The 23,904-nt window shown below is 33.0% G+C and overlaps 1 protein-coding gene across 8 annotated transcripts in view; it reads left to right on the top strand.

Annotated features, from left to right (window-relative positions):
* The first annotated feature begins 570 nt into the window (after positions 1-570).
* Positions 571-23,904, top strand: part of LOC127156969 (zinc finger protein 469) — a 396,695-nt gene continuing 373,361 nt past the window's right edge. For 3 of the 8 annotated variants that reach the window (XM_051100150.1, XM_051100147.1, XM_051100145.1), the window contains exon 1: positions 573-783. The gene's annotated coding sequence lies outside the window, so the exon portion shown is untranslated. The other 5 variants (XM_051100149.1, XM_051100146.1, XR_007825812.1 and 2 more) reach the window with 3 other exon arrangements.

The following is a 23,904-nucleotide window of genomic DNA, read 5'->3' as shown; positions in this document are numbered from 1 at the left end:
TGGCTGGTATTGTAGGTGGGGGGAGTGAATAAACCTTCACTCTTCCACCTTCACTAGTACCACAACCTTCCTGTCCTTTATCCTTTAATTTATTTGGTACAGGTAATGTCTCTTTTATGGCCCCCTAGTGGCCCTAAAAATGGGGGTGTTTATTGTACACTAAGCAGCTATCCATTTGACTAAAATAGACAAAAAATGCAAGTTTAGTGGGTTAAGTTTTGTTTCGCATTTTAGCCTACACAAATCACATAAAGCGTTTAAATATACATTTTGCATTAATATTTTGTTTTGTGTTAAGTTTGGATTACTATAGCAATTAGTTTGCACCGCTAATATGTAATGTAAGTATAAAGTGTCCAAATTGCTTTTTTTTCTTGATTTTTTTAAAAGTTCATCTACTGTTTTATCATTTTAAACTAACACATTTGTGTATTTCTTCTATTTTTTTTTTTTTTAATAAAGGCAACAGTCTGGTATGCTGTTAAATGCAGTGGAATTCTTCCACTTATGATACTTTTTGAGAGCACTCTTTCATAATATTACATTATATCTGCACACTTAACGCTTGGACTGAGACTTGATTTGGTGGTGAAGAGTGGAGTTGTGGTCAGGTAGAGGTTAACTAGTTCGTGTGCTCTGGTGGTTGGGCAGGCACGGAGCTGCGGCGCTCTGACGCGGGGATGGAGAGCTCAGAGATGCGCTGCTGCTCCGACAGGATCCCGCGGCCGCGGCCGACCTTTCCCTGTTGCTTTCTCCGCTCTGCGCCGGAACTTTAAATCACGGGTGAGTCCGCTGCTTCCTCCGACATACTCAGCGCATGACGGGTCCAGTGAGACGTAACGTCGTAGTAACGTAAAGCGCGTGTGAACGTCACGCGTAGCCTATATGATAATCTGACAGGTTCATTGAACAACATCCAGCGAGTGACAGTGTGATTACTAGTCCTCCAGGAGTTAAGTTATGCAAGAGTGAAGACGCGTACGTTAAACTTCTTTTAAACACTCAGTCACTGAATATTTTGGCAACATACTGATGCTGCTGCAGATGTAGAGCAACTTTACAAAATGAACATGGGAAAACTGTCATTTTCTGCAGTTGTTATTTGGTTTTAGCGGTCTGTCGTCATTACATAATGAAATTCAAATGGCAAAAGTATTATGAAACCTTAATCCCCATATTCATTTCTAATGATTTTACAGTGGTAGCAATAGCTGAGAACTCTATTTTGGACGATATACAGTGTTTGCATAGGAAGTCAAACTTTATTTAAAAAGCGTTATGAGTGTTTGGTCACTTTGTCAACACACTAAAGACTCCATGAAATCACTTTAAAACCACTTTATTTCCATTTACATCCCTCAAAAGAGTGCAACAGTGCACGCCCACTTTTTTAAACTATAATTTTTCCATAGATACATGAAGATATAGGCTATTAATTATTATTTTGATAATATTATTGTTATGTAGACGTAACAATAACAGCAATTAATAATGATAGCATATTGTTATATAATCTATAATAATTATTGATAATGTATAATATAGAATATTATAATATAGTAACAACAATAATAAAATAATAACAATACTAATAATGTTTGATAAAAACAGGATGAAAACAGGATAAATAATTTATGATTACATTTCATTATATTATTATTATTATTATTATAGATAATAATTAAAAACATGACATTTCAATAGCAATTATATAATTATATATACTCATTTTTCTGTTATTATTGTTAATAATATTGTTGATGTCATTATTTAAATATTAATTATTATACTTATTATTAGCAAATTATTATATAATCTATAATATAGATATCACATAATATTATAAAATGTAATATTATAATATAGTAAATTATACCAATAATAATAATAATAATAATATAACAATACTAGTAGTCATTTTGGTTGTTATTATTGTTAATAATAAATAATTAACATTTAATAATAATAATAATAATAATGTTGTTTTTATTATAGACAATAATGGAAAAGAATGACATTTCAATATCAATTATATAATAACAAAATAATATTTTTCTGTTGTTATTTTTGTTAATAATAATAATGTCATTATTAAAATATTATTATTATTATATAAACTTAATAAATATAATTCATGACAACATATTATTATATATTATAGTGTATAACCACATTAAAAATAACATTAAAAATAATTATTGCTGTAATTTGTAATATTATTTGTAATATTATTTTATTATTATTATTATTATTGTTGTTGTTGTTGTTATATTATATTATATTATATTATTATATAATTATAATGCCTATTATTATTATAATTTCATAATTTTGTAGTTATATAGAAAATATTAGTAATAATAATGTTGATTTTTGAATTTTTATATATAGTTATAGATAATAGTTTATATTGATGTATAGCATTATATTTCATGTATGTGTGTATATATATATATATATGTATATAATTATAATTATAAATATGTATAATTATATATAATATATAATAGTATACACAATATAATGTTATAAAATTATGTATTTTGTTATATAGATAGATATCATTATAAAAAATAATAATAATAACATAATACTACTAATAATGGTTGTTGTTATTATTGTTAATAATAAATAATTTACAATGACAAGTAATTTTATATATATATATATATATATATATATATATATATATATATATATATATATAAAGATGTAATAATAATAATAATAATAATAAATAATTTTAATCTAATAATTGTTGTTAATAATAAATAATTCACAACATTTAATTTTATATATATATATATATATAAAATTGTTAAATATAATTGTTGTTGCTATTATTGTTAATACTACAACAATTATTATTATGATATTAATTGTTATTATTATGCCAGCAATAGCACCACTACTACTAGGCTGATAAAAATAACAATTCAGAATTGTGATTGTTTACCGGGGGAATGAACTACAGACTTTTTGAAGTACCAAATACCTAATTAAATAAACAATTATGGTAAATACAAAACAATTTATAAAACTTTACCTTAAAATATTCATATATATTCAAACATGTAAGTATTCTGTGAGTATAATGAGATTGAGAGACATTTGCATTGCTTTACGTAAGTGGGCGGAGATATTTCTCTTCAGCATTCATGGGTAATGTAGTTCTTCAGCAGAAATTGTATTTTAAAAAAGAAGTTGACGCTGATGTCTTTACCAGAAGCTTCTGTCGTACACTGATCACCTCTGAGCTTATGGCAGATTTGTCTCTAAAGGTTTATAAGATATTAGAAACAATCCCCCTATAAAGAAATGAATGGGATTTTTTCCTTCCAATACTTGTTGTGCTATATTGGTCCTGTGGGATGTGGCTGGTATTTGTTCATTTGAAAAGTGTTTTATTGCTTTTGTCCGTGGAACAAACTGTCAAGTGTGTTATACACATGTGGCCTGCGGAAAATAGTTTCCCCGAACAAAGTACATAGTATCAACAGTTAATTAACATCCTTTAATAAGCGTCATTTAATGTTTTAAAAGCACAGCCAAACCATCAGGTCTAGATGTGGGGGTGGATGAAAGCTGGACTGATGGAGATCCATTGGATGCTAAGAAAATGAAGCAGACCTAAATAAATGCTGAGGGGCTGGGACTTTCCCAAACCTGCTCCTGACACAATGCCCTGTAGTTACCCATGTTTACAAGATAGCATATCCTCCTGCAGATCCATAACAGCCACGATTATAGATATATCGAATCAAGACGCATCTGCAAAAAAGCTTTCCTCAGACCTTTTCTTGGCGTTTTTGTAATTAGCCTTAACCAGCTGCTCTCGAGATTTTCCCAGACTTGCCCTGAACCTCAGAAGTCTCAGCATGTCCTGTAGTTAACACTTGAGTCCTAACCAAAAGCATGTGTGATGTGTTATGACTCACTCTACTCATTAACTAAATTGTTTGGGCAGGAATTGTATGTACGTATCAGCTGAACTTAAAAAAGCCTTATTTATCTCCATTCAAATGGCATTAATCTGGAGATGTGTGCTCTGTTGAGCAATGATCATACAGTTGCAGCCGACAGATGAAAGATGAGCACAATAATAGACTTCGATGGAGGTCTTAGTCCCGAAGGCATAACAGACTTACACTACCGTTGAAAAGTTTGTAGTCAGAGATTTTTTTTTAACGAAATTAATACTTTTATTCAGCAAAGATGCATTAAATTGATCAAAAGTGACATGATGTTGCATATGATTTTCTATCACATAAATCCTGTTCTTTTGAACTTTTAGTTATTTAAAAAAAAAATTATAAATGTATCTTAGTTTCCAAAAATATTAATCAGCACAATAGTTTTCAACACTGACAGTAATGTTAAATGTTTCTCAAGCAGCAAATCATCATATTAGAATGATTTCTGAAGGATTATGTGACACTGAAGACTGGAGCAATGATGCTGAAAATTCAGCTTTTCATCACGGGAATAAATTACATTTTATTATATATTCGCACAGAAAACAGCTTTTTTAAATTGCAAAAATATGTCACAATATTACTGTTTTTACTGTATTTTTAATCAAATCAATTCAGCCTTGGTGAGCATAAGTGAGTTATTTAAAAAACATTTACAAAATAAGACTCCAGACTGTATGTGGTTATAATGGAGTTGCTATGCAGTTGCTAGGTTGTGGCCAGTGACACTGCTCATCTGAATCTAGTAATTTTTCAAAAAACATTAAAAAAATTAACTTAAATACACATCTTGTATTATTGAGATGTATTTCATTTCCAAGTTTTTTGAGGGGGAAAAAATTAAAAAAGAGTGATGCAATTGTCCTACAATTATAATGAAGAAAAAAGTGGTTATTTATGTATTTAGAAATCATGTGGTAAGCATGGAAGCTTGTCTCTGCCACTGAATATTTTTTTTTTTTAAAAAAGGTAATTGCAACTTTTATCTTGCAGTTCTGAGAATTACGAGTTATGAAGTCACAATTGTGAGATCTAAATTCACAGTTGCGAGAAAAAAAAAAGAATTAGTAAGTAAACTGACAATTGCGAGAAAAAAGTAAGAGTTGCGAGATGTAAACTCACAATTGCGAAAAAGTTAGAATTGTGAGATGTAAACTCATCGAACTCATAAATGCAAAAAAAAGTCAGATATGCAAGATGTAAATTGACAATTGTGAGATAAATGTCAGAATTTCTAGAAGTAAACTTGCAATTGCAAAATAAACAGAACTGCAAGAATTGTGTGAAACTCACCATTATGAGAAAAGTCATTGTGAGATGTAAACAGTTACATAAAAAAAATTTAATTGCGAGATGTAAACTGACAATTGTGAGATGAAAACTTGCAATTGCAATCTGAGAAAAGTCAGAATTGCGAGATGTAAAGTTGCAATTGTGAGAAAAAAGTCAGAATTGCAAGACGTCAACTCACAATTGCAATAAAAAGTCTAAATTGCGAGATTTAAACTTGCAGTTGTGAGACATAAACGTGCAATTCTGAGATAAAGTCAGAATTATGAGATGTAAACTTGCAATTGCGAGAAAAAACTCATAATTGCAAATGTGAACTCGCAATTGCGATAAAAAGTCAGAATTGCGAGAAGTAAACAATTGCAAGAAAAAAGTCTAAATTGTGAGATTTAAACTCACAATTGTGAAAAAAAGAAGTCAGAATTGCGAGACGTAAACTCACAATTGCATAAAAAAATTAGAATTGCGAGATGTAAACTGACAATTGCGAGAAAAGTCAGAATTGCGAGATGTAAACACAATTGCGAGAAAAGAAGTCAGAATTGCAATAAAAAGTCAGAATTGCGAGATGTAAACAGTTGCGAGAAAAAAAGTCTAAATTGCGAGACGTAAACTTGCAATTGCAAGAAAGAACTCATATTTGCAAATGTGAATTCTCAATTGCAATAAAAAGTCAGAATTGCGAGATGTAAAATGACAATTGCAAAATAAACTGAACTGCAGGATGTACATTTTTTTTGCAAGAAAAAAATCTGAATTGTGAGACATAAACTCACAATTGTAATAAAAAAATTGAATTGCAAGATGTAAATTGACAATTGTGAGAAAAAAACAGAATTGCAAGATATAAACTCACAACTGCATAAAAAAAAATTAGAATTGCGAGATGTCAACACAATTGTGAGAAAAAAGTCAGAATTGTGAGATGTAAACTCGTAAATCCAAAAAAATACATCAGAATTGTGTGAAACTCGCCATTGTGAGAAAAGTCATTGTGAGATGTAAACTCACGATATTGAGAGAAAAAATGTCAGAATTGTGAGATGTAAACTCATAATTGTAAGAAAAGTCAGAATTGCAAAATGTAAACTTGCAATTGCAGGAAAAGTCAGAATTGTGAGACAAACTCGCAGTTGCATAAAAAAAATTAAATTGCGAGATGTAAATTGACAATTGTGAGAAAAAAGTCAGAATTGCAAGACGTGAACTCACAATTGCAATACAAAGTCAGAATTGCAAGATGTAAACTCAGTTGCAAGAGAAAAGTCTAGTTTGCCAGATTTAAACTTACAGTTGAGAGACATAAACTTGCAATTCCAAGAAAAAACTCATAATTGCAAATGTGAACTCGCAATTGCAGTAAAAAGTCAGAATTGCGAGATGTAAATTGACAATTGTGAGAAAAAAGTCAGAATTGCAAATATGAACTCGCAATTGCAGTAAAAATTCAGAATTGCGAGATGTAAACACAATTGCAAGAAAAGTCTAAATTGCGAGATTTAAACTTGCAATTGTGAGACGTAAACTTGCAATTTCGAGAAAAAGTCAGAGTTGTGAGATGTGAACTCACAATTGCATAAAAAAATTTGAATTGCGAGATGTAAACTTGCAATTGCGAGAAAAAACTCATAATTGCAAATGTGAACTCGCAATTGTGATAAAAAGTCAGAATTGCGAGATGTAAACTGACAATTGCAAAATAAACAACTGCAGTATGTACGATTTTTTGCGAGAAAAAAATCTGAATTGTGAGACAAACTGATAAAAAAAAAAATGAATTGCAAGATGTAAACTGACAATTGTGAGAAGAAAAAACAATTGTGAGACGTAAACTCACAATTGTGAGAAAAGTCAGAATTGCACAAAACGAAAAACTTGCAATTGTGAGAAAAAAGTCAGAATTGCGAGATGTAAACTCGTAAATCCAAAAAAATACATCAGAATTGTGTGAAACTCGCCATTGTGAGAAAAGTCATTGTGAGATGTAAACTCACGATATTGAGAGAAAAAATGTCAGAATTGTGAGATGTAAACTCATAATTGTGAGAGAAAAAATGTCAGAATTGCAAAATGTAAACTTGCAATTGCAGGAAAAGTCAGAATTGTGAGACAAACTCGCAGTTGCATAAAAAAAATTAAATTGCGAGATGTAAATTGACAATTGTGAGAAAAAAGTCAGAATTGCAAGACGTGAACTCACAATTGCAATAAAAAGTCAGAATTGCAAGATGTAAACTCAGTTGCAAGAGAAAAGTCTAGTTTGCCAGATTTAAACTTACAGTTGAGAGACATAAACTTGCAATTCCAAGAAAAAACTCATAATTGCAAATGTGAACTCGCAATTGCAGTAAAAAGTCAGAATTGCGAGATGTAAACACAATTGCAAGAAAAAAGTCTAAATTGCGAGATTTAAACTTGCAACTGTGAGACGTAAACTTGCGATTCCGAGAAAAAGTCAGAATTGTGAGATGTAAACTCACAATTGTGAGAAAAGTCAGAATTGAAAAATATAAACTTGCAATTGCAATAAAAAGTCAGAATTGCAAGATGTTTTTTTTTTAATTATTTCCGTGGAGAAAACAGGCTTCCATAGGGTAATGCATGCATGCAAATAAGCAAGCAAACCAACCAACCAACAAACAAAAAAAATAAAACAAGGAGCTTAATAATATTTTTCAATTAATAATTCTTGCCATAAATAACAATAATGTGTACAGATTAAGATGCGTAAGCAAACATGTCTTTTTCCATGGTAGTTACACCACATGAGACTTTATAGTTCTTAAATTGAAACTTTTGCAGAAAATAGTGTTTTCCCCCCAAAACCATTAAACTAAGATGAATACAACGAGTGCGTTTGAGTACACTTGGCACATGTGCTGGAGACTAAATTTTTTAATCGCAGACACTCTTATTTGTCCCACTAATGTTTTGATTCATAAATTTAAAAAAATAACATTCAGCAGACACACAATGCTTTCCAAATGTCAAAAATAGCCCAATTCCCTGAACTTGTACTGGCCTTTCCGCAAAAGCACAGAAAGAGATAAAACTCAAGCCAACATTAATAGCATTCATTTCAAAACAAATAATCACCCAAGGTGAGCGTGTATGCGGCAGTGTCTGCTTTGTCTCAGCGAACTGTCAAAACGTTTAGAGCTAGTTAATGCAGATCACAGAGATTCAGAGAGCTGAACTGTTACAGTACAGTGTGTGCGAGAGCAAGATCTCGGGTTTGATTCCCAGGGAACGCATATACTGGCAAAAACGAAGCTGCTTCAGATAGAAGTTTCTGCCAAATGCGTAAATATAAATGAAGAACATCATGTGCGCTACCAGGTTTGATAGAGGTTCAGCAGCGGTGCCTTCAAATCACTGTGTAAAGCTGTACTTAAATGCTTCATTTGCAGAAAACATTGAAGAGCTTTGGCTCTCTGTGACTTGTGGGGCTGAAGGAAAGTTTGGATGTGATCGTCCGCCAGCCTGCTGCGGATTATTGATATGGCACTTGTCAGAATAAGACACTGTTACTTATGGAAGAATTCTCCTGAGTCATTCTTGATAGTCTTGGGAGACATTTCTGAAGAACAGGTCACGCTCCAGTTAACAGCGCTGTTGTTTTTGATTGTCATTGTGACTGTATTGATAAAAAGCAAATTGGGAATGAATAACAGCGAGCATGAGAGCCAAACCGATGGAAAAGAAACAATGAAATCACTCAGCCTCCGCAAAACCAAAAACAACATAAAAACACAGAAGGACAAAAGATATGAAATATTAGACAAGATGTCAACAGATTTATGTCAAATTGAATCTGGAGAATACGGAGTTTAAAATCTAAAGCAACCATGATTAATGCTAATCATCATCAACATCAAATTGAAAAAATAAGAATTATTATTCTTATTATTAAAATAAATAAATAGAATTACTAAAATTATTATTATTATTTTTTTTTACGTTTTTCACCCAATTAAAAAAAAAATCTTCAAAATGTTACCAAAAAGACTTGAACTTTAAAATCTGTTTGTCTATATCTGTAATATAGATATCTTTAAAAACTGTTTATGTATATTTTTATTACAAATTATTAATTTAAGTCTTAAAATTATATTTATTTCAGCTATGCTTTTTAACTAAATATGTTTAATACTAATGCTAATAATAAGTATTATTAAAGAAATAAGTATAACAAATTAAATGTTTTAATATAATAACAATAATTTAAAGAAATAAGAAAATAAATAATAATAAACATAAATAAATATACATAAATTATATAATAAATAAAAAGATTATTTATTATTATTATTATTATTATTATTGTACTTTATTTTCCCCCAATTTCAACATTTTTTCAAAATAAAAAAAAAGACTTTAACTTTTTATAAAATCTGTGTATCTGTTTTTTTAATACAAAATTATTTATTCATATTTTAAATTTGTTTTAATCTTAAAATTATATTTATTTTTTAATACTAATGGTAATGCTAATAATAATAATAATAATAAAAAAAAAATATATTATTGTAATTAAAATAAGTTTAAACTACAAATATTATTATTATTAATAATAATACAAATTAAAGAAATAAGAAAACAAATAATAATATATATAAATAAATATAAATTATATAATAAATAAAAAGTAGTAGTAATAATAATAATAATAATAATAATAATAATAATAATTTTTGTCCCCCCCCCCCCAATTTAAAAAAATTGTCAAAATTTTAAAAAAATACTTTAACTTTTTATAAAACCTCTTTATCTGTTTTTTAATTATTTAAATTATATTACTTTAAAATTATATTTATTTCAGCTACACTTTTTTCATTTTTTTAACTCAACATGTTTAATACTGATAATAATAATATTAAAGAAATTATATTATTGTTTAATAATAATAATTATTATATATATATATATATATATATATATTATTAGTAGTAGTAGTAGTATTATTATATAGTATTTAATTTAATTTAACTTTTTATAAAATCAGTTTACCTGTTTTTAATTTAAAATTATTAATCCATAATGCTTTCAGCATTTCAATTCAGCTATGCTTTTTTAACAGTTTTTTTTTTTTAACACAACGGTTTTAACTTAAATTTATCACACATTTTAAAATCATAAATAAAATACGTTTTGAGGGAGTTTTACAATCTGAACTAACTTAGTCTTGTCACAGAAATATTTATTATTCAGTATTTCAAGAGATTTACTGATTTTTGCATCTAAGACAGCATTTGTTGTTTTATTTTTCTGCATATTTCTGCATGTTGAATCATGACACGACACAGGTTTGGCAGACAAAATGTTTTTGTTAATAATAATGTTAATAAGCTATTTTTTTCTAATAATACTAATAAAAATAATATTAAAGTTTGACTCAAGGTTTCCTTTTCAACAATTTCACTAAGACATCAGAATATATATATATATATATATATATATGAATAACAAAGTAAATATATGTATATATTTACTTTGTTTTTTATTTTGTTATTTTAAAACATGCTCATCATAGAAAAGTTGTATTTAAGTCATCTGTCAATCAATTTCGAGCCGCAAAAGAGCTTCCAAATGAACACCTGCAAAATGGTCATTTTGGAAACACTAACTCAACTGTCACGCATACTTTTTTGTCAAGATCTATGAAATGGCAGTGTTGCAATATTAGGCAAAGTCTTGGCCTGTTTTATGGCCTCTGAGACTACTACAATGCCAAAAACAGAATAATTAGATTAAATATCAGTTGCTAAACACTGTTTTTTTGTCTGAGTGGGTCTTGGAGTATCATCTCTGTTTGCAACAACGTTCCTATTCCATGGGAAAAGTTCTCTTGTTTGTTAAAAGCAATGCGAACGCTCATGTGAACTAGTTTCTTTGAACTAAAACTCATCTGAGCTTGGCAAAGCTGTGTTTAATTTTCTTTCCCCATATCTGTGTTATAGTTACAAATATGATGGTGCCAGATGTGGCAGAGGAGTAATGCTTCACTTAGAATTTCATAATTTTGACTCTGCAATGCCAAAATGCACAATTGCCAAAAGTTCACCTCGGGGGAACAGCACTTTTGACGGCGTGCTTTGTTGCGACCGGTGTGCCGTGATTACATTATTATTAACGGAATGTCTTGTAGGCCAAATATTTGCAATTTGTCTGACTGGGTTTTGTGTGCTTCTTACGCGCTCTCATTTGTTGCAGACAGACAGACACGCAGGGTCGTCCCCGAGGGCGTTGATCTGGGTCAGATCACTTATCGCTGATCTTTCCACGCTGCCTTGGTTTCACTTCTGTTGCCTGTAAGTGACTGCGACTGGGAGGGAGTTAATTAGCAGGTTGGTGCTTCGGTAATTGGCAGGCGTTCGTCTGCATCTGGGAGACTTTAAACTGGCATTATGTATAAATAAAACCGTTTTACATTCTATATGGCTGGGTGCCAGTACATTGCTGCATGGATGCTTAAGTGTTTTTAGTGAATTATGTGGTTGCTGTGGATATCAGTGGCTACCGTCAACAGTTTGGTTACCAATACGTTGCTTTGCGGATGCTTAAGTGTTTTAGTGGATTATGTACTTGCTATGGAAGTCAATGGCTGCCGTCAACAGTTTGGTTACCAATACGTTGCTTTGCGGTTGCTTAAGTGTTTTAGTGGATTATGTGCTTGCTATGGAAGTCAATGGCTGCCGTCAATGGCTGCCGTCAACGGCTTGGTTACCAATATGTTGCTTTGTGGTTGCTTAAATGTTTTAGTGGATTATGTGCTTCCTATGGAAGTCAATGGCTGCCGTCAACGATTTGGTTACCTAAATGTTGCTACATGGTTGCATGAGTGTTTTTTTTAGTGAATTATGTGGTTGCTATAGAAGTCAATGGCTGCCATCAACAGTTTGGTTATAAATATGTTGCTGCATGGTTGTTAAGGTATTTTTTAGTGAATTATGTGGTTGTTAAGGAAGTCAGTGGCTACCGCCAACAGTTTGGTTACCAATATGTTGCTTTGCGGTTGCTTAAATATTTTAGTGGCTTATGTGGTTGTTAAGGAAGTCAATGGCTACCACCAACAGTTTGGTTACCAATACATTGCTTTGGGGTTGCTTAAGTGTTTTAGTGGCTTATGTGCTTCCTATGGAAGTCAATGGCTGCCGTCAACGGCTTGGTTACCAATATGTTGCTTTGTGGTTGCTTAAATGTTTTAGTGGCTTATGTGCTTCCTATGGAAGTCAATGGCTGCCGTCAACGGTTTGGTTACCAAAATGTTGCTACATGGTTGCATGAGTGTTTTTTTTAGTGAATTATGTGGTTGCTATAGAAGTCAATGGCTGCCATCAACAGTTTGGTTATAAATATGTTGCTGCATGGTTGTTAAGATGTTTTTTAGTGAATTATGTGGTTGTTAAGGAAGTCAATGGCTACCGCCAACAGTTTGGTTACCAATATGTTGCTTTGTGGTTGCTTAAGTGTTTTAGTGCATTATGTGCTTGCTACGGAAGTCAATGGCTGCCATCAACAGTTTGGTTTCCAATACGTTGCTGCACGGTTGCATGAGTGTTTTTTAGTGAATTATGTGGTTGCTAGGGTGATTTAAGTGGTTGCTAAGTGGCCCTAAGTTTTAAAAGGCTGTCCCTAGGTCTGTATGTGTTTACTAAGGTCACTTAAGCCCAAACAGTTGATGGTAGCCATTGACTTGCATAGTATTTTTCCATACTATGGAAGTCAGTGCACTGTAAAACCCAATAGTTTACCTTACTTAGTTACAATTAGTTATCTTTACTTAGTTACTATACTTACTAGGTTTTATTAAGTTACAGCTACTTTCAAGGCAAATAAAACAATTTACTTACTTGCTTTGAGTGATGTTTACTTAAAATATCCAAGTATCCACAAAGAAACCAATGACATTAATAAACCAGTGAGAGGCAGCAGTGCACTAATATGTTGCTAATGTGCAACATAACAACAGAAGAAGAAGAAAAAGTTTTTGAGATGGGGCAATTTTTAGTAGACTTTTCACTCACATCTTTCTTTCACTACTTGAATTCACTCATTTCCCAAAGTCATCTTGAATGTTGAATTTTCAATACAACTGAAATATTTGAGAGAACATCACAATTTTTTTTTTTTTTTTAATACTCACCATTATAGTGAATAGTGTTACTTTTGGTTGGGCATTTGGAACTTTGTTTATATTACTATAGTGTTCTTTCTATTGTTGCAGCAATACAACATGAAATCAGAGTTATTTGATTTCAAAGAAAGAAAAGTACTAAATAGGTTGCTTTTAGAAGGTGACCTATATTTTAATTAAATAATTAGGTTGCATACTTTTCATGTTGATTAATGATCTTTTACAATTTTACTGTTTGTCTATTTTTTATAAACACTACAAGAAGCTTGTATCTGTGTTGATACAATCTTTTAATATTTGGGGTAATGTGCGTGAGTCACACACAGACTTAAACATTCAGCATGTGAATCACAACAATGGTAACAACTCAATTTTATTTATTTTTATTAACTGTATCAATAACCATTTTATGAGCTTTTTTTTGTTTGTTTTTTTGTTGTGCTACTACTGACACAAGACAGCAAATGAAATTGGCAAATACAAACAACAACAGTAAAGCAAAGCAATTGCATAATTTATTCATGTCGCAATGCACTCTGGGAGTCAGTGAGTACCTATTAGAGGAATGGAGTAATTAGATAAATTAAAAGCATTAAGTAAATTCAACTTAAAATGGTTGTTAAAATGACTCTTATATTTAAGTAATGATTACTTCAAGTTTTCCAGTAAACGTTACTTAAATATTTTAGGGCAACCAGTTTCCTTAAGTTTTTTAAGTAAATTCAACTTAAAATGGTTGTTAAAATGACTCTTATATTTAAGTAATGATTACTTCAAGTTTTCCAGTAAACGTTACTTAAATATTTTAGGGCAACCAGTTTCCTTAAGTTTTTAAGTAAATTCAACTTAAAATGGTTGTTAAAATGACTCTTATATTTAAGTAATGATTACTTCAAGTTTTCCAGTAAACGTTACTTAAATATTTTAGGGCAACCAGTTTCCTTAAGTTTTTTAAGTAAATTCAACTTAAAATGGTTGTTAAAATGACTCTTATATTTAAGTAATGATTACTTCAAGTTTTCCAGTAAACGTTACTTAAATATTTTAGGGCAACCAGTTTCCTTAAGTTTTTTAAGTAAATTCAACTTAAAATGGTTGTTAAAATGACTCTTATATTTAAGTAATGATTACTTCAAGTTTTCCAGTAAACGTTACTTAAATTTTTTAGGGCAACCAGTTTCCTTAAGTTTTTTAAGTAAATTCAACTTAACCGGGTTTAGAGTGTGGGTACCGTCAACAGTTTGGTTACCAATATTTTGCTGCATGGTTGCATGACTGTTTTTAGTGAATTGTGTGGTTGCTGTGGATGTCAGTGGCTGCCATCAACAGTTTCGTTGCCAGTACGTTGCTGCGTCTTTGCATGAGAGTTTTTTAGTGAATTATGTGGTTGCTATAGAAGTAAATGGCTGCCATCAACAGTTTGGTTATAAATACGTTGCTACCAATATTTTGCTGCATGGTTGCATTAGTGTATTTTTGTGAATTATGTGGTTGTTATGGAAGTCAGTGGCTGCCGTCAACAGTTTGGTTACAAAAACGTTGCTTTGTGGTTGCTTAAGTGTTTTTTTAGTGAATTTTGTGGTTGCTGTGGATGTCAATGGCTGCCATCACAGTTTGGTTGCCAGTGCGTTGCTGCATGGTTGCATTAGTGTTTTTAGTGAATTATGTGGTTGCTGTGCATGTCAGTGGCTACCGTCAACAGTTTGGTTACCAATTCATTGCTGCATGGTTGCATTAGTGTTTTAGTGAATTATGTGGTTGCTATGGAAGTCAATGGCTGCCATCAGTTTGGTTACCAACACGTTGCTTAGTGGTTGTATGAGTGTTTTTTTTTTTTGGCGAATTATGGTTTTTAGGGTGATTTAGATGTTTGCTAAGTGGCCCCAAATTAAAAGAACCCCTCCCTAGGTCTTTATGTGTTTACTAAGGTCGCTTAAGCCCAAACAGTTAGCGGTAGCCATTGATTTGCATAATATTTTTCCATACTATTAAAGTCAGTGGGTGCTGTCAACAGATTGGTTCCCAATAAATTGCTTTGTGGTTTCTTAAGTGTTTTTTAGTAAATTTTGTAGTTGCTGTGAAAGTCAATGGCTGCTGTCAACAGTTTGATTGCCCATACATTGCTTTGTGTTTGCTGAAGTGTAGTGAATTATGTGGTTGCTGTGGATGTTAATGGCTACCGCCAACAGTTTGTTTACCAGTACGATGCTGCACGGTTAGTGTTTTTAAGTGAATTATGTGGATGCTATGGTGATTTAGGTGGTAAATGGTCCTAAGTCAAAAGAGTCTCTATGTGATTTCTGGGGTTGCTTAAGCCCAAACAGTTGACGGTAGCCATTGACTTCCATAGTATTTTTTCTATATCATGGAAGTCAATGGCTACCGTTAACAGTACATTGCTTTGTGGTTGCTTAGGTGTTTTTTAGTGAATTATATGGTTGCTGTGGATGTCAGTGGCTACCGTCAACAGTTTGGTTACCAATACATTGCTGCATGCTTGCATGAGTGTGTTTTAGTGAATTATGTGGTTGCTAGGGTGATCTAAGTGGTTGCTAAGTGGCTCCAAGTATCCATCCCCCAAGTCTCGATGTATTGGCTGGGGTCGCTTACATTCAAACAGCTGATGGTAGCCATTGACTTGCTTAGCATTTTTTGCATACTATGGAAGTTAATAGCTACCATCAACAGTTTGGTTACCAAAACACTTTTATTAAGGACATCATTAGTTTCTCAGACTGCGCTGGTGTGATCTTGGTCCACTCTTCTTCATATTTTAATCACTGTTGTGGGTTTCTTAGCCATAACTTTGTAGTCAATGACTTTCCAGAGATTTTCTGTCAGGTTTAGATCAGGACTCTATGCCGGCCATAGCTTAGCTTCTATATCTTAGCTTCAAGAAACTGCTTTACCTGTTTTGCAGTGTGACGGGATTGGGAAAAGCTTGCAGGGAACAAACCGCATGTTGCTGAAGGAGTTTCTGATAAATCTCTCCACACAACATGCTCCTCAGCAAATGCTTAGCTAATAAGAGGTCACTGCAGAGTGCACTTTCAGTGTAACATCTCTTAAACATGTCAAGACAGATCCTTACCCTGTTCAGCATCGAACTGGCAAGCAATTCCAGCTGCAGTGCTGAACCGATTCCCAATTAAGAGTCTCTGGATTATCCTGTCTTCTCATGCGTTTGTCTTACATGGACGTCCAGCCTTTTTGGGGGACTTGAATGAATTAGTGTCATTGTTAAGGTGCAATATTTAAGAAATCACAGATGTTTGGTGAACTAATCCTTTAAATAGCAGTGATTATTACGGTATAAAGGTTTTGAAATATTGTCAGAACATACACTGGAAGCATGAATCCTCTATTAAAAAGATTTTCCCATCAATATCTAGAAAAATGAGGAGATGTTCGGATGCTGGCAGTTTTCTCTTTGGGTTGTGGTGGTTCCTTGTACCAAAATGATAAAGTTGATGATAAATGAAATGAGTGTTCTGCTCTTGACAGTATTGATAAGGGCTGGTGAAAGAAGAAAAGACAGAGAAAGGGTGAATTTTATGTACTCGGCGAGCCAAAACGATGTCCCACTTGGGAGTCCTGACCTCATTTTCCTCAGTCTGGCTATATTTTGTTAAATTGAGCTCATGAACCGTTGCCAGACCCTTCTCACGTTTCTCATCATGTGTGAGGGCTTCTCCTCTTTCAATGAACTATATCTCTAGTTACAAAAACCGTTTGGCATCCCAGAACGCTGTAAATTACTGCAGACAACTTCACTGGCAGCAACGATGGCACATCTTGTTGTTTCACAAGGAAATTTATGAGATTTCCACCAAAAGGGGAGAAATTTTATGCTGTTTTATTTTACTTTCATGCACTTTTGCCAGAATCTACCGTAGGAGCTGTAACCTTTGTCCCATGACCTAAAAAAAACGTCGATGCTAGGTCTGATTTATGACTTCTATTTGTTCTGGAAATATATTAATATGTCATAAAAAGTAGCAGTTTTGAAGGAAGTCTTTGTATCCAGTTCTATGCAACAGGAGGAAACACGGCTTAGCCCTTTGAACCCTGGCTAATACATCTTTAATATACTCCATACCGCTTGCTAACTTGCAAATGCACTCTCCAGTGCCCTTGGGCTGAGTCCAAGTATGAAATCTGATCCATTCCGTCTTTCATGGAACCACCACGGCCTGTCAATTCATTCATCCTGAGCGTAACGCACCTCAAGGCATGTCGTGAAGAGGATTACATCTTACGCAAGGCTATAAATCATATGCAACCCTGTCAATGGACTAAGCACTGTTATTTTGTTCTTTTTGAATGACTGATTATAGAGTTTCTTGGCTTAAACTTTAGAAGTCCAATCAGATCTAATTAGTATGTATGCGTATGTAAGAGAGCGAAGAAACCTGAGCCAGAAGTCTAATCTTGGATGACAGTCGGCTTGCCTGTCCTGAGGCGTCGATAATCCTTCAAGCAATCAAGCCTGAATGAAAAGATTACTTGCACTTTGTTATACGGATGTGCAGCTCACTATTAAAGTGGTTCAATCGAAAATGAAGTTCTCTCATCATGTACTCAGCCGCATGACATTCCAAATCCCTTTGATTTTCTTTCATCTACAAATCATGGAAAGAAAAAATAGAATTATGTACTTAATATCTCCTTTAGTGTTGTATTTTTCAAATCTCATTTGTGATATATATGAGCAATATTACACTCGATATGACTGTATATCAACTGTAGGTAATCGGCGTGCCAATATACAGCCTACGAGCGGGATATTGTACTTATACAACAGTTCGCCAGCATGAGTGTGTAAATACATAAGAAACAACAGTGGAGTGTCTTTAAAAACCCTCTTTTGTGTGAACTGTTTACTTCTGCCACAGATACAAATCTGAACGTTTAACAGCTGAGCCCAAGCCTCCGTTACTAATTCGAAAACGTCACTTTAAAACTACTAACAATGGAACGTTGCTTTATTTAAAAGCTTATTTTGTTACTGTATTAAAAGCACTGTATTATGTGTAGTCAAGTATTATGAGAAAGAGATGGACTGAGTACATCTGATACAGCATTTATTCTTCAGCTCAATCTCATATTCACAACAGTGAAGCTGTTGGAGTTTTGATATCAGATTCAAGGACTAGAAAGAACTGCTGTGTGTTGGATTTACTTTGAAACAGTTTTCACTCAGAAATTGCTAGTAAATTTCACAAATAACAACAACAACAACAAAAAAGTGACTGATATAGTAATCTTTGTTTTACAAACTTCAAACAATAATTTTTGCACTGTGTTGCGCACAAGTCATATGGACTACTTTTATTATGCTTTTTTTTCATTTTTGTAGACTGTCAGCCATGGTCACCGTTCACTTTCCCTGGTTGGAAAAGAGCAACATGAACATTCTGTGAAATTTCTCTTTTTGTGTTTTACGAAGGAAAAAGTCATATTGTATAAAGGTGATGAAATGATGACAGAATTGAAATCTTTTTAGGTGAGTTAGCTATTCCTTTAATAGTATTGGCTGATACAGAGTACTTTTCAAATGTAAGTAGCAGCAGATAATTTCTTCTGTATTGAGATGTACGTCCAAGTGAAGTGGATTATCAAAAAAGAAAAACGTAGGACTATTCATTGGTTTTTGATTAGATAGAAACTGTCACTTGTAAGAATGGGATGGTGTTTATATGAAACTCTTTGGCAACTGAATAAAAAAAGGTAATTTTAAACTTTTTGTCTCACAGTTCTTGTAATTGCGAGTGTTCATCTCGCAATTCTGACTTTTTGTCTCACGCTGTAAAAAACAATTTGTTGAGTCAGCTTAAAATAATTTGTAACCTGGCTGCCTTAAAATTTTAAGTTCAGTCAACTCAAAAAAAGTTTATTCAACTTGAAATGTTAAATTATACTAAGTGACAACTTAGATATTTGAGTTGAATCAACTTAAAATTTTAAGGCAGCTGGGTTACTTACCCATCTGTTAAGTTTAGCAAACACAAATATTTAAGTTGTTACTTAGTACAACTTAACATCTCAAGTTGACTAAACTTATTTTAGTTGACTGAACTTAAAATTTTAAGGCAGCAGGGTAACAAATTATTTTAAGCTGAGTCAACAAATTGTGATTTTTAATTTTTACAGTGCAGAGCTGCGAGATATAAACTTGCAATTCTGAGAAATAAAGTCAGAATTGCAAGTCAAAACTCACAATTCTGACTTTTTTTCTTCACAATTGGAAGTTTATAACTTTTTTAACTGTAACTTTTTATAGCTCGCAATTCTGACTTTCTAACACACAACTGCAAGTTATTAAGTCAGAGATATTGAGAGATATAAACTCGAAATTCTGAGAAAAAAAGTCACAATTGCGACGTATAAAAACTATTTTTGTGAGATTTAAACTCAGAATTGTGAGAAAAAAGTCAGAACTACGAGATGCAAACTATAACTCGCAATTAGCGCTGGACAACGATTAATCGTGATTAATCGCATCTAAAATAAAGGTTTTTGTGTACATAATATATGTGTGTGTACTATGTGTATTTATTTTGTATAACTAAATACATGCATGTATATATTTAAGAAAAATAAGTTATGTTTATATATTAAATATATTTATATAAAATATAAATTATATGAATATAAATATATCCATGTAAATACATGTAAATATTTTCAAAACATATACTGTATGTGCATATATATATATATATATATACAGTGAGGTCAATAAGTATTTGATCACCCTGTGATTTTGCAAGTTCTCTTACTTAGAAATCATGGAGGGGTCTACAATTTTCAGCATAGGTGCATTTCCACTGTGAGAGACAGAATCTAAAAATAAAAATCCGGAAATCACATTGTATGATTTTTTAACAATTTATTTGTGAATTACTGTGTCAAATAAGTATTTGATCACTTGAGTCAAAAAATTTCAACATTTGGTACAGAAGCCTTTGTTAACAATTACAGAGCTCAAACGGTTCCTGTAGTTCTTCACCAGGTTTGCACACACTGCAGGAGGGATTTTGGCCCACTCCTCCATACAGATCTTCTCTAGATCTGTCAGGTTTCGGGGCTGTCGCTGAGCAACACAGAGTTTCAGCTCCCTCCAAAGATTTTCTATTGGATTTAGGTCTGAGACTGGCTAGGCCACTCCAGAACCTTGATATGCTTCTTACGGAGCCACTCCTTGGTTTTCCTGGCTGTGTGCTTTGGGTCATTGTCATGTTGGAAGACCCAGCCACGACCCATCTTTAATGCTCTGACTGAGGGAAGGAGGTTTTTGCCCAATATGTCACAATACATGGCCCCGTTCATCCTCTCCTTAATACAGTGCAGTCGTCCTGTCCCCTGTGCAGAAAAACATCCCCAGAGCATGATGCTTCCAGCCCCATGCTTCACTGTAGGTATGGTATTATTGAGACGATACTCATTATTCTTCTTCCTCCAAACACGGCGAATGGAGTTAAGACCAAAAAGTTCTACTTTGGTTCCATCTGACCACAGGACTTTCTCCCATGACTCCTCTGGATCATCCAGATGGTCCCTGGCAAACTTCAGATGGGCCTGGACATGGGCTGACTTAGACAGGGGAACCTTCCGTACGATGCAAGATTTTAAACCATAACGTCTTAGTGTATTACTGATAATAGCCTTGTAAACGATGGTCCCAGCTCTCTTCACTGCATTGACCAGCTCCTCCCGTGTAGTTCTGGGCTGATTCTTCACCATTCTTAGCATCATTGATACCCCACGAGGAGAGATCTTCCGTGGGGCCCCAGTCTGAGGGACACTGACAGTCATCATTAGCCTCTTCCATTTTCTGACAATTGCTCCAACAGTTGTTCTTTTTTCACCAAGCTGCTTGGCAATTGCCCCGTAGCCCTTTCCAGCTTTGTGAAGGTCTACAATTTTGTCTCTTGTGTCTTTTGACAGCTCTTTGGTTTTGCCCATGTTGCTACTTAGACTTTAGCTGATTGTGGGGTGCACAGGTGTATTTATGACAGCTAACAACCTCAAAAAGGTGCTACTAATTTAGATTCATGAGCAGAGTGTAGCTGGACTATTTAAAAGCAAAATAACAGGTCTTTGAGGGCCAGAAATCTGGCTGATAAGCAAGTGATCAAATACTTATTTGACACAGTAATTCACAAATAAATTGTTAAAAAATCATACAATGTTATTTTCCCGATTTTTATTTTTAGATTCTGTCTCTCACAGTGGAAATGCACCTATGCTGAAAATTGTAGACCCCTCCATGATTTCTAAGTAAAAGAACTTGCAAAATCACAGGGTGATCAAATACTTACTGACCTCACTGTATATATATATATATACACACACATAATAAATATACACAGTACACAGACATATATTATATACACAGAAACTTTTATTATTACTTGCAATTGCAAGTTATGTCACAGGTCTGAGAAAAAAAACTCAGAATTGCGAGATTTAAACTCGGAATTGCGAGAAAAAAAGAGAAACTTTATTTCGCGCAATTGCAAGTTTACATCCCGCTATTCTGACTTTATAACTCGAATAGAATCATGCAGTTTTAAGAAAAAAAGTTTGCCAGTTTGTAGTACAATTTGTAGTCAGAATTGGTAGATGAAAACACGCTATTACCTTTTTTTTATTTTTTATTCAGTAATACAGGCTTCCATATAAGTGCACTAACTGAGGCGCCTGAACAAGTTACAATTAGGGCTGTCAAATGATTAATCGCGATTAATCGCATACAAAATAAAAGTTTGAGTTTGCCTAATATATGTGTACTGTGTATAATTATTATGTATATATAAATACACACAAATTAATGTATTAATGTAGAGAAATATGTTATTATGTATTTCGTATACATAATTATATACTATAATTATGCCATGGATTTGACTGAATGTTTGGGTTTCAATTAAAGTCCTGAACTTGTAGAGTTTCTTCTCAACAAAGATGGTCAAGTTTTTGCCACAAATGTTTGCTTGTTACACGTTTCGCATACTGTACCTTTAAAAAGAAATGACTGTATTAATGCACAGCAGAGATACTAAACAGATGTTTTCATTAGCTTAGGTAAACTATTATTGAACAGGCGACGCTACATGATTTTCTGTCTCCAAAATGTTTACAAACACACTATTTCATTAGCATTATAAACCAAGGAGTTGGGTTTTGTGGGTTAGCATGACCCAGTTTGCTGGTAAATGACTTAACTACACCATCAAATGACATATTCACAGACCACACACTATTCAGTGACGTTATGATGCATATTGGAATATATTTTCTCAATCTGGCAAGCTCTAATCTGATTGGCAGATTTATCTTCTAGGAGTAATGGCAGAGTGTTTTTATCAGTCTGCCTGGAAACAGCCATGTTTACGATTTTGATACAACAAGAGATTTTGACGATGAAATAATCACTGGATTTGCTATTGCATCCTTGAGGATATTCAGGGTAATAACAAGTAAACTATATAAACTCACCCCTACATAAACAACGAAAAGATCTGTCGTCGGTCATTTATTTTTTGAGGTTAGTATCCCTTTAAGCAATGTTGTAAATATCACATGCTGGTTCTTTTTTGAAAAGAGCACAGTTTTGGCCTTCTTACAATGCCATGTGCTTCTGTCATCAATTGCGCAGGAAAGTACGCAGAAAAGCTGATCGTTTTACATGCTGGTACACTTCACAAAGAAATACTGCAGAGCAGCAGATGCCAGGGTGGACAATCAGTCCTGGTTGCTCGCCAGGTATTTTAATGCGATGTTTGGCCAAAGGATTTTTGATTCGTACTGGTATGTCCACACTTCAGAATTATAGCTGGTGCTCATTAAATTGGTTGATAGAAAAGTCCAGCCAAGTTGAGGATCTCAGTGGTTGTAACAATCTCATCATTATCTTTATTTTCCCGTCAGGGACAGTTGAAAGTACAACATTTCTGCTGCCTCTACCAGGGAAATTTCACTTTCTCTACACAGAAAAAACTTAAATTGATCGCATGATATTATTTTCACAAATAAATATTAATATAAATGTTTACAAATCAAATTAAAACAATGGCCTGTAGTCTTCAAGCACTTTTTAATAAAAGTAAACGTTGCTTCAAGTTTCATTATTGTTAATATAAACAACCTGTCAGAAATGAAGAAATAAATCAAGAGCAGTGAGTGTTTTTCTTTGTTGTTTGGTTCATATTACGGAGCAGCTTTTTATATTATGGATAAAAAAAATGTTTAAAAATTGATCAAATCATTTATTCCCCACATATTCGTAAGAGGAAAACTGCTTCACTTATACGCATGTCACTTTAACAGAGTTTCAGCTGTGTAAAATGCTTTCTGCTGGGGTTTTTTTAGCATTTATTTCCCAAATTGTACTGTTATGAAATCTCATTTTCATCCAAATGTTATTTAATCGACTCCGAGCAGGATGTTTCCATTAAACGGATTCAGTAGTTCAACCAAAAAGGAAAATTCTGTCGT

The sequence above is a fragment of the Labeo rohita genome, chromosome 25, assembly GCF_022985175.1.
Source record: "Labeo rohita strain BAU-BD-2019 chromosome 25, IGBB_LRoh.1.0, whole genome shotgun sequence".
Classification (NCBI taxonomy): Eukaryota; Metazoa; Chordata; class Actinopteri; order Cypriniformes; family Cyprinidae; genus Labeo; species Labeo rohita.
Note: the sequence above shows the minus strand (reverse complement) of the source record. Positions and strands in the feature narration are given on the sequence as shown.